Genomic DNA, 10269 nt, shown 5'->3' on the forward strand with positions numbered 1-10269 from the left:
GAACTGGATTTTTAGAAATGTCTCCATCTGTCCCTTCCAGTATCCGAAATCTTCTCCGAAGAAGAGTGGGGGACGGACAGTGCTGAAACCCTCTTGATGGGCCATTAAGAGAATATGCAAAAAAGAAAAAGAGAAATATGTCCCAAGACTACATCTTGGATTAGTAGTGCGGGAGTAAAAAAAAACTAACTCGAGTGGTGTTGCACCAACTTCGAGCGAGATCGATACGAAAAAAAACTGGAATGTAGTAAGAATACTAATTTCAGTTGACTCCGAAAAATTAAAAACACCGCGAAAAGAACTGCGTGATTGGTGGTTGCACCAGATCAACGCTACCCCGCTCTGATACCAATTGTTGGATCGAAATGCGCTAGAGGGAGGGGGGGGGGTGAATAGCACTCGCGGCTATTGTGTTCGATTATCAGAATCGTAAAAAAGATTCGTTCAGAAATTAAAGCAGCGGAAATGAAATAATGAAACACAGACACGAAGGATTTTACTTCGTTCGGAGCCTGTGACGACTCCTACTCGAAGGCCCGCGATCCTTGATCGCTTTCGATGGGCAACAACTATAAGCACGATTATTACAAACTAAGTATTACAATAAGTGCGTTAAATAAATCTATACCAACGACGAAAAATGAGATCTCGGAGCTCTGGGTCGTCGGGCACGAGTAGCAGCACTTCGAAACGTCTTTTGGAGCAGCACGTGGCAAGAGAATCACTTGTAATTAGATGAATTGAAGTGCTGCTCGAAACCCCCTTATAAAGGGTGTTCAAGGCGCCTTGGAAGCCTCTGAAGGCGCCTCCATACTGCCGAGTCACCCGCGTGGATCAAGCTTGAACTGGTCGAAGTTCATCTGCTCAAGGCGCCTCCCAAGGTGCTTCGCAGCCAGCTCCAGCTTTGCACCCGATGCGCCTCCAAGCTCCATGGAGGCACCTCGGACACTGTTCATCCGAGGAAAGACTTTATTATTTTGTACCTGCAAGACATGTTAGTCCAAAACAATATCCTGCAACACAAGGTTAGCACATAAAACCATAAATAAGGTAACAAAATATTATCGATAGTCATCAGACTATCCGGGTCTGACTTCGGATTTCCGTCCGGAAATCCTAGGTCGACCCGACGCCTACTGTTCCCTCTACGGGGAACACGTCCTCACCTACTCCACTCAGGAGATTTACCTGTTGCCAGTGCGATCCTACAGATCGACTGGACTTTTGCTCAACACTCGACGCTTCCGGACTTTCTGCTGGACATCCGCTTCCCGGCTAGTCCAGTCTTTCACCTGGTTCGCGACACCAGGACTTTCCACCTAGGGTTACCACCCCCTAGGTCTTTTGCCTGAAGCCATCGACCTGCCAAGACTTTCCGCATAGGGTTACCACCCCCTATGACCTAGGGTTACCACCCCCTATGACCTAGGGTTACCACCCCCTAGGGTTTTCCCTTTGCCTAACCGCAGCTAGGACTTTCCTGAGATACTCAAGCAGATTTGCTAGATCACAAAACACCTTAACTTTGAATCCTTTGACATTATCAAAACACGAGTTCGATCGTCGAATGCTTCTCGCATCAATAGAACCTACAAAGAAGTAGGACAGATTGATTTGCTTAACTCTATATCTTAATGTGAATTGATTAGTTATGCGTCTCTATGTCGTATGACAAAGGGGCGTCGTGACAGGGCTGCCCCGCTAACGGACTTCAAAGGGATCATAACTCTTTGATTCACTACAACAAATATGACTTTCCGCAGCACATCATTAACGACGTGCAGTTAGAGCATGCCGTTAATAATAGATTTTACGGCGCACCTAATTATGTGTGCTGCGAATAGTATAATATTTAAACAAACGACGGCGTGCAAAAAAAGTACACTATCAATAAACTTTTCTACAGCATATAAAGTGCACTGTTAAAATTTAATATTAACAGCATACAGAGTGCACTGTTAATATTATTATAATTATATAAATGACGGCGTAAACAAATACACATGATCAATAAATATTATTTATTAAAATTAAATATTAATAGCAACTTACTTGTACGCTGTAAATAATTTGTTAAAGATTTTATGAATTCTTTCCGCCCACAGATCCTTTGCCTTCCAAAAAAAAAAACAAATTCTTTCTTCCTCAAATTCTTTCCGCCGAATTTTTCTGCAACCCCTCTCTACCACAAACCCTCTCTGCCCGTAAACCCTCTGCCAACTGACTACGAGGAAGAGGATGCGCACCGTAGCTTCCATCGGTGCCCACAGTGAAGTTAAATTCCCTCTCCACCTCCTCCCCTCTTCTCTCCCGACTCATCCTCTTCCTCGTCATCTGTAACGACAGCGAACTCGAGGTCGAATAAAGGCCGCTCGTCATTCGCTATCGTTGTCCTCCTCCTTCTCATTATGAGTAGAGGACGAAGGCTACGATGGTGGAGCCAGCGTCGGTCGGGTTAAAGGCAGGGGAAGAGGCCTCACCCCTTCGTTGTCTTCCTCTTCCTCGGCGTTAGGGATCTCTCCCTCTTCTCCACCGAGGGGGTTCCCTTGTCCTCCGTCCACCTCGTTGTGTTCGACGACACATGGAGGCAAGCCAAGAAGATGGTGGCGACGAGTGCGTCGTTCCTCGAGTGATTTGTTGTTAGGGTTTCACTAGGCAAATGTGATCGACTGGTGGAGAGGCCGAGCACGTTCGAGTCAGAGCTGATGCTTAGGGGTTGTGTGAGCACAATGGAGATAGTGGCGAGCATGTTGCGAGTGATGGAGCCAAGTGGAAAGGGGTGGAGGGCATGCTGTTGTTGCTGAGAGCCATGGTGGGCTTCCAGGCGCTCCACCTAAAGCCGACGAAGCCCCGCACCGAACTGAAGAAAAAGAAGGAAATCATTGTGGAAATGTTGACAGCTAGGAAGTCAAATGAGAAGAAGGGAGCTGTCGAGGAACACAATCTGGTACAATTCTATGCTCATAACTTGTTTTTTGTTATTAGTCTTAGAAAGAGCAATATTATTTAACCTGTTTGTTGTTCTGAAAGAGAATTAGTTGTTTAATAACCTGTTTGTTGTTTAAAAGCCTTTCCATTTTGAAGCTATTACTGAAATTGAATTGTACAAATTTGCCCCTTGGGATCTCCCAAGCAAATCTCAATTGCATAACAAAGACCTTGAGTGGTACTTCTTCTGTGCTAGAGATAGAAAATATCCTAATGGCTCTAGAGAAAATCGCACAACTGGAAATGGCTACTAGAAAGCTACTGGAAAGGATAAAGATGTTGTTCACAACTCTTCTACCATTGGGATGAGGAAATCTTTGGTTTTTCATGTAGGAAAGCTTCCAAAAGGCATTAGAACTGACTGGATGATGTATGAGTACAGACTAGAAAGCAAGGAACTGGTTGATGCTAGATTCTTTTAGGATGCATATGTTGTCTGCAAAATCTTCTAGAAAAGTGGTTCAGGTCTTAAAATTGGGGAGCAATATGGTGCACCTTTTAACGAAGAGGATTATGATGATGACACAACTACTGAAGATTCTTTTCCTCTTGGTCCAGAATCCTTAGATTGTCAGACTACTTTGTTCAATCCTATGACTGAGCAAGCTATGACCTCTGCTATCATTGAGACATCTTCCAACCATGATTTTCTTGAATTTGATGGAATACTGCTGGATGAATTTTTAGAGTTTCTTAATAACTCTCCACCTAGAGAGAATGCTCATCATGAGGTCCCTGATTCAGTTGTTCCCAATAAAACTGTGGATGAAACCTCTTCAAATGGAGTTGTATGGCTTGTGGTATATTTATAGGCAAAAGGATACATATATAACAGTGACCACTTCTCAATTCTAAGTTATATAGTGAACATCTTCTTTATATCAGTGGCCACTTCTCAATTCTAAGTTATATAGTGAACATCTTCTTTATATTTTTCACATCAGATGCAATTAATTAGTTTTATATTAGATTGTGGTCATCTAAGTTATATAATGAACATCTTCTTTATATTTTTCACATCAGATGTAATTAGTTTTATATTAGATTGTGGTCAATGATTATTAATTGGATCGTTACAAAATATTATGATGTAGGAATCAATTTTTTATATTTAGGTTTTTTATTTATTATGTGATGTTTTCTTATACATATATTTTGATAAAATCTCATAATTATTTCATATAAATGACAAAGGTTTATTCACAAGATGGATAAGAAATGGATGCATCTGCCTTCAAGGCTTGTACTCGAGTATGAAGAAGGGGTTAAAAAAATTATTGCACAAGCTAGGAACTATGCAAAAACACGTAAAGTAATCTTCTGTCCTTGCAAGCATTGTAAAAATAAAAAGTATATGAAATTTGACTAAGTGTAAGACCACTTAATTATTAAGGGGTTTGATCCTACTTACACTATTTGGGTTTTCCATGGTGAAACTTATAACTCACAATCTCAAGATGAAGGTAGTTCAAAAGGAGTTCAAAAAGAGGATGAATGTAGAGAGGCATATCACTTATATAAGGATGTTTTTGTACCAAAAGAAAAGGTTGGACACACTCATTTTAGATTTCTTTGGTATTTTATTCCACTCATATGGTTTTTCATAAGCATTTATACTTAAGATCTCCATTTTAGTTTATTCATCTCTTGCTGGTATTTCATCATCTGTTACTCTGTTGCTGTAAGAGTGCTACTGTAAATCAATGACTTTTTATACTTAAGATCTCCTCGTGTTTTTGATTTCTGAATTTAATCGCTCACTCTGAAGCTTATAATCTTCAATTTCAGATTGCTGTGACAAAAGCTTTTCTTAATTTTCTCTGGAGTCAGTAAACCTTTCATGCAATGCTGCAGCTAAACCTTCCATTGATTTTTTTATGTTTTCTCTGTGATCTTTGCTGGCATTAAGCTTGTTAACAGTCTCTCAATTTATGAAGCAGAAACATTGTAATTGTCAAGTGCTTGTAACCTGTTTTAGATCCGTAAGAATGTATGTAAAATGTGTTTAATTTTCAAAATATGTGCCTATGCAATTACAGCTGTGTTTGCCGTTTCTGACTTCGTATCGTGTTATGTTTTTGTTGCTTTGGTTTATTTTTGCTAGTTATTAGTTATTCAAATTCACTATTGTAGGTTTTTTTCATTTATTTACCAGTTTTGATAATAATTTTTGTGTCATCCTTTGTATTTACTCTGTCTTTGGAACTAAATCAGTATCTGATAATAGTCTGAGGTTTTTTCTCATATGGTCAGTGAACATAAGTCTCTAAAGTTTGTCTGTCTGTTTTAATTTTGCTTAGTATATGAAGTGAGTTTTAAAATTCCTTATTGTTTAAACTTAGTTTTGATAATAATTTTTGTAACACCCTTTGAATTTAGTTGACTTCTTAACTGAACTAAGTTCAGTATAGTTCATTTATTCACATGCAGAAATTTTTATAGTTCATTGATAATAATTTTTGTAACACCCGTGGTATATGAAGTTGTGCATTTCTTTATTCTATTTCAGAATTTTCACATGAGTTGATTTCTTTATTATATTGCTAGTGGTGGCATTTGTAGCGGTATTGGGAATGAATTTGGTAGCAATAGCGATATCAATATTGGTGCCAAAAAAGGTGTTTTTCAGGTGATTATCATAAAATTATGTATTTCTGAATCACAAAATTATTACAAAAATATATATGATTGAATTAATAACTTTGTATTGTTTATTTACAGTCAAATTTGAGAAATGTGAGTCGTGGAGATATCTGTGCTAATACTAAATGTAAGCTGCTTCATTGGTCTGCTGAAGAATTAGTTGTTGCAGAAGGTCGAATTGCATCCACAGATCCAAACACAAAAGTGCATCACGTTATTCTTGGTGGATCATGTTGGAAAGTTTGGGTTGATAAAGTTTTGGTGGAAAAGGTGGACCTAATTCGACCAAATGATGAAATGAAGTTTCTTGATGATGCAATAGGAAGCACGGTTGCATAGTTATCGAAATTTATAGTATTGTGTGATTGATACATAATATACTAATTTGTGTGGATCGTAAGTTTAATTGTTGATATGTAATAACTAGTTTAATCGAAGTTTGTAATAGCTACTCTTGGATCTTAAAATTGTTTTTTGGTATAATGAAATGACTTTTATTAATTGTGTGTGGATTGGATTTGTATTTAATTTATTGTGAAATGTTTATTGATTGTTTTAGCATAATGAAATTATTTTGTTTTACATTCATTAGACTATCCGCGGTGCGCATTGCGTGCTGCAGAAAATAGTATCCGAAGCGCACAATGCACGCCGCGGAAATTACTATCCGCGGCATGCATTGTGTGCCGCGGATATTATTTTCCGCAGCGTGCATTGCGTGCCGCGGATACTATTATCCGCAGCGTGCATTGCACGCTCCGGATATTATTTTTTATTTCACGAAAAATATAATCCATAGCGCGCATTGCATGTTGCGGATAGTCTTTTTCCGCGGCGCGCAATGCGCGCCGCGGATAGTATTTTCTGCAGCGCGCAATGCGCGCCGAGAATAATATAGGACTTTCAACAGCTTTTAATTACGCAGCATGCAATGTGCGCTGCGAAAAGTGAATTTGCGCGCTGCGAAAAGTGATTTTTGTTTTAGTGATTACTTAAGGTTTAGATGTGAGTCCTTGGCCAGTGTTTTATGTAGAAGACAACTGGTGACTTCTTACGAAAACATTACAATTGAGTACAAGAATTGATAGATTGCATTACATCGATGAATATCACAAAGAAACCAAAACTCCAAGAACCTTTATACAACTGAATTTCTGCATTTTACCCTTACTTCTAATCTTTAGTTGTAAATGATCTTTTAATCGTTTGTTTAGCTAATTCACTTTTGAGACATCTTTAGTGATTATAACCAGTCCCTGTGGATTCGATATTCTTTTATTACTGATGACATAACCGTACACTTGCAGTTCGTAACAAGTTTTTGGCGCCGTTGTCGGGGACTACGCTTATAATATTAGAGATTATCAATTGAGTTAGACTAAACTTTTCTTTTCTTTTCTTACATCTAATTTGTAACTAGTTTTCTAATTTTGTTTTGTATTCCTTCATTGCATTCATTCTTTGTTTTCACTTTAATTCTTTTTGTAAACCAAATTCTTTCTATTCTTTTCTTTTCTTTGAATAAAATTCTTTAGTCTTGTTCTTGTAATGCCCGAAAATTCTCAAAATAATTATTAGAAACATCCTAGTATTTTTCTGGAATTTTAGAATATTTTTACAGAATTTTTAGAGTAGCGGAAGTAGCAAAAAAAAATAGAAAACGAAAATAGCCTACGCGGGAATTGAACTCGAGACCTATTGGGTCCTACGACTTATAGCGGACTCTAGTAACCAAGTGAACCCAGCAGGGCCGTGCTGAAAGGAAAGGGAATCAATTAAATTTATATTAGAGTTGGGCGAAATTACCCACTTAATATAAAAAGGGAGGAATTAAGTGAAGAGTTATTTTTTTTAACGCAACTTCTCCTCTCCTCAAACCCTCACCGTCGCCCACCTCTTCTTCCTCTCTCTCTCGGCGCACCAAGCCAAGGGTTCTAGGAGCACCTCCCGGCACCATCAAGGATACGGGGACGCTCCTCTCCGCGAGAAGAATGCGTAGACGCGAGGAGATCGTCGAAGAGATCCCTCCTCCGGAAAACCTAGCGATTAGAATCGTAAGAAATTACGAACAGGAGGTAAGAAACCCCTCACCTGCAGTATAAGTAGCTATCCGTGTGATTTTTGTGCATTAGTTTAGTGGTATGCAAATTTTAGCACATAGGGTGTGCACTAGCGTACACCAAGTGCTCGATAGAAGGTTTAGCACAGTCAAATGCAAATTAGGCATTTCATTAGCTTGGATAAATGCACTAGAAGCATTTACACAGCCTATTTAGTCTTGTTTCAGCTTTTACAGGACCAGATGTCCAATGGGTGGGCTCCCACAGTCGCCTCTAGGTTTAGATAACCTAGTTCTGGGTTTAGACAACCTAGTAAAAGCAAGACAAGAATTATTAGCTTATGTTCAGTATTTTACTTTCTCAGTGGCACTGTACTGGATTAGATATCCATTGGGTTGGGCTCCCACAGTCGTCCCTAGGTTTAGATAACCTAGTAACCCTACTAAATTCGGGACTTGCAAACCCGGGTCTAGTTAGGGATGCGCGCATAGGAAGTACAGTTGCCGGGCCCAAACAGCAGCTTGATTATTATTTTAATCTATTATGAATATAGTTTTCAAACATCACAAATAAATATGTGAATTCAGTACAGCTTTAGTATCAGTTTAGTATTAGCTTAGCTCAGCTTTTGTATCAGTTTAGTTTCAATTGATACAACATGATAGATTATGATTAGCATTTATTGCCATGATCAGTTTCGATTTCCATGTGTTGTATGCCATGCCATGTTTAGCATATTCAGTATGTTCTTTTCAAATAGCATGTTTTCAAAGCATAAATAGCATCGTATGCATGTTTTTGTGAGGTAGATGGTTTCTTACTAAGCTTTCAAGCTTACAGATACTATTTTCCTTATACTGCAGATAAAAGTAAAGGGAAGATGGACTAGTGGAGGCTGGAGGTCAATGCAGTGATGAAGATGTGTGTGGATGGAACTTGGAACAAAGATCTTATGGATTTTAGCAAGTTTAACTACTAGAACTTTGTTATTTTAGTTTTTGCCATTCAGTTTGCTTAAATGTTATGAATTAGTGGATTATGCACCATAACATGTGTAGAATGCTGGATAATTGATGTTAGGAGGCATTTCATTTAGTTTGGAATTGATATGAGTGATTTTGTCACGAAACAGTGCTGAAATTAGATTTCTGGTACGAAATTAGAAACCCCAATCGATCGGCTGATCGATTGGAGGCTTCTCAATCGATCAGCCGATCGATTGAGAAGTTCGTACCGTGAACAGTAGGCCTCTGGATCGATCAGCCGATCGATCCAGCAAATTCTGTCGCGAACAGAAGGCTCTGGGATCAATCACTGGATCGATTGGCCGGTCTGGATCGATCAGCCGATCGATCCAGAATATTGCCCGAGCACAGTAGCGTACTGGATCGATCACTGGATCGATCCAACCTAAGCCCCACATACAGTAGCCACCTGGATCGATCAATGGATCGATCCGACCATTCCAATCGATCCGTGGATCGATTGGGAGGCCTGATATCAGCAAAAAACTCTTAGTTAAGTTCCTTGACCATTGGGGGATGTAATATATGTCATGAATAGTTTAGATTACACCCTTTAGCACATGTAGAACCAAGAAATGATGAGAGATTAGCAAAATTTTAATTAGTGCAGCTTCCGCACTTAGATTTAATGATGGTCATGGAATAGTTAGCACAGCATAATGTGACGATCGGCCTCACAGCCTAGTTAGTAGGAGGCGGGTCCTTACAGAGTGGTATCAGAGCAGTTTCCATACTTCCTACACACACATCAGCATTGAACCTGCAGCTTCCAAGTAAGAACACCTCTCACCTTATTTATGTTTACTGTTTTCATGTTAAAAGTAAATGAAGCATGTTCTTTTTTATGATAGTACCTAACATGATAACCATAGATATGCAGTTATGATTGTATTAGTTATATATGTCCTCTATGTCTCTAGAATGGCACGAGGACGCCCAGCTAGGAGGGCACCAGCTACTGAGCCCCAGCATGAGGCAGGCAGTTCAGTGCCTACTCTAGACCTTACAGCATTAGTGGCTCAGTTACAGCAACAGCTAGCTGAACAGCAAAAGGAGAAAGCCACCTTAAAGGCTAATCAGCAGAATACTCCCACAGTCACCCCAGAACCAAACGTAGCAACGCCAGTAGTCTTAGAGGTTCCACCAGTAGCCCCAGCAGCAGTAGAGGCAAAGAGAGAAGCCTATCTGATCCAGTGGCAGAGAGTCAGGCCCGAGAACTTCTCAGGCACCAGTGAACCATGGGATGCTCAATCCTGGTTCAAAACACTGGAGAGTACAATGGAGCTTCTGGACTGGCCAGAACATGAGAAGGTGAAGTGCGCCTCCTTCTGTCTGACAGGAGATGCACGCATGTGGTGGGAGAGAATCAGAGCGAAGCGCCCAGTAAACTAGATGACATGGGCAGACTTCGAGAAGGAGTTCTTTGAAGAATTCTTTCACATGCGGGTCACAAACCGCCACTACGACGAGTTCACTGAGTTTCGTCAGGGCAACCTATCAGTTGAGGAAGCCGTGAAGAAATTCAATAGATTGGCTCGTCTATGCCCTGAACT

The 10269-nt window shown here is 39.8% G+C and overlaps 1 pseudogene; it reads left to right on the forward strand.

The window, feature by feature from the left end:
* The first annotated feature begins 2809 nt into the window (after positions 1-2809).
* LOC122054831 lies at positions 2810-3817 on the forward strand (annotated as a pseudogene).
* Positions 3818-10269: the final 6452 nt, after the last annotated feature.

This window comes from Zingiber officinale, chromosome 3B, assembly GCF_018446385.1.
Source record: "Zingiber officinale cultivar Zhangliang chromosome 3B, Zo_v1.1, whole genome shotgun sequence".
Taxonomy (NCBI): domain Eukaryota; kingdom Viridiplantae; phylum Streptophyta; class Magnoliopsida; order Zingiberales; family Zingiberaceae; genus Zingiber; species Zingiber officinale.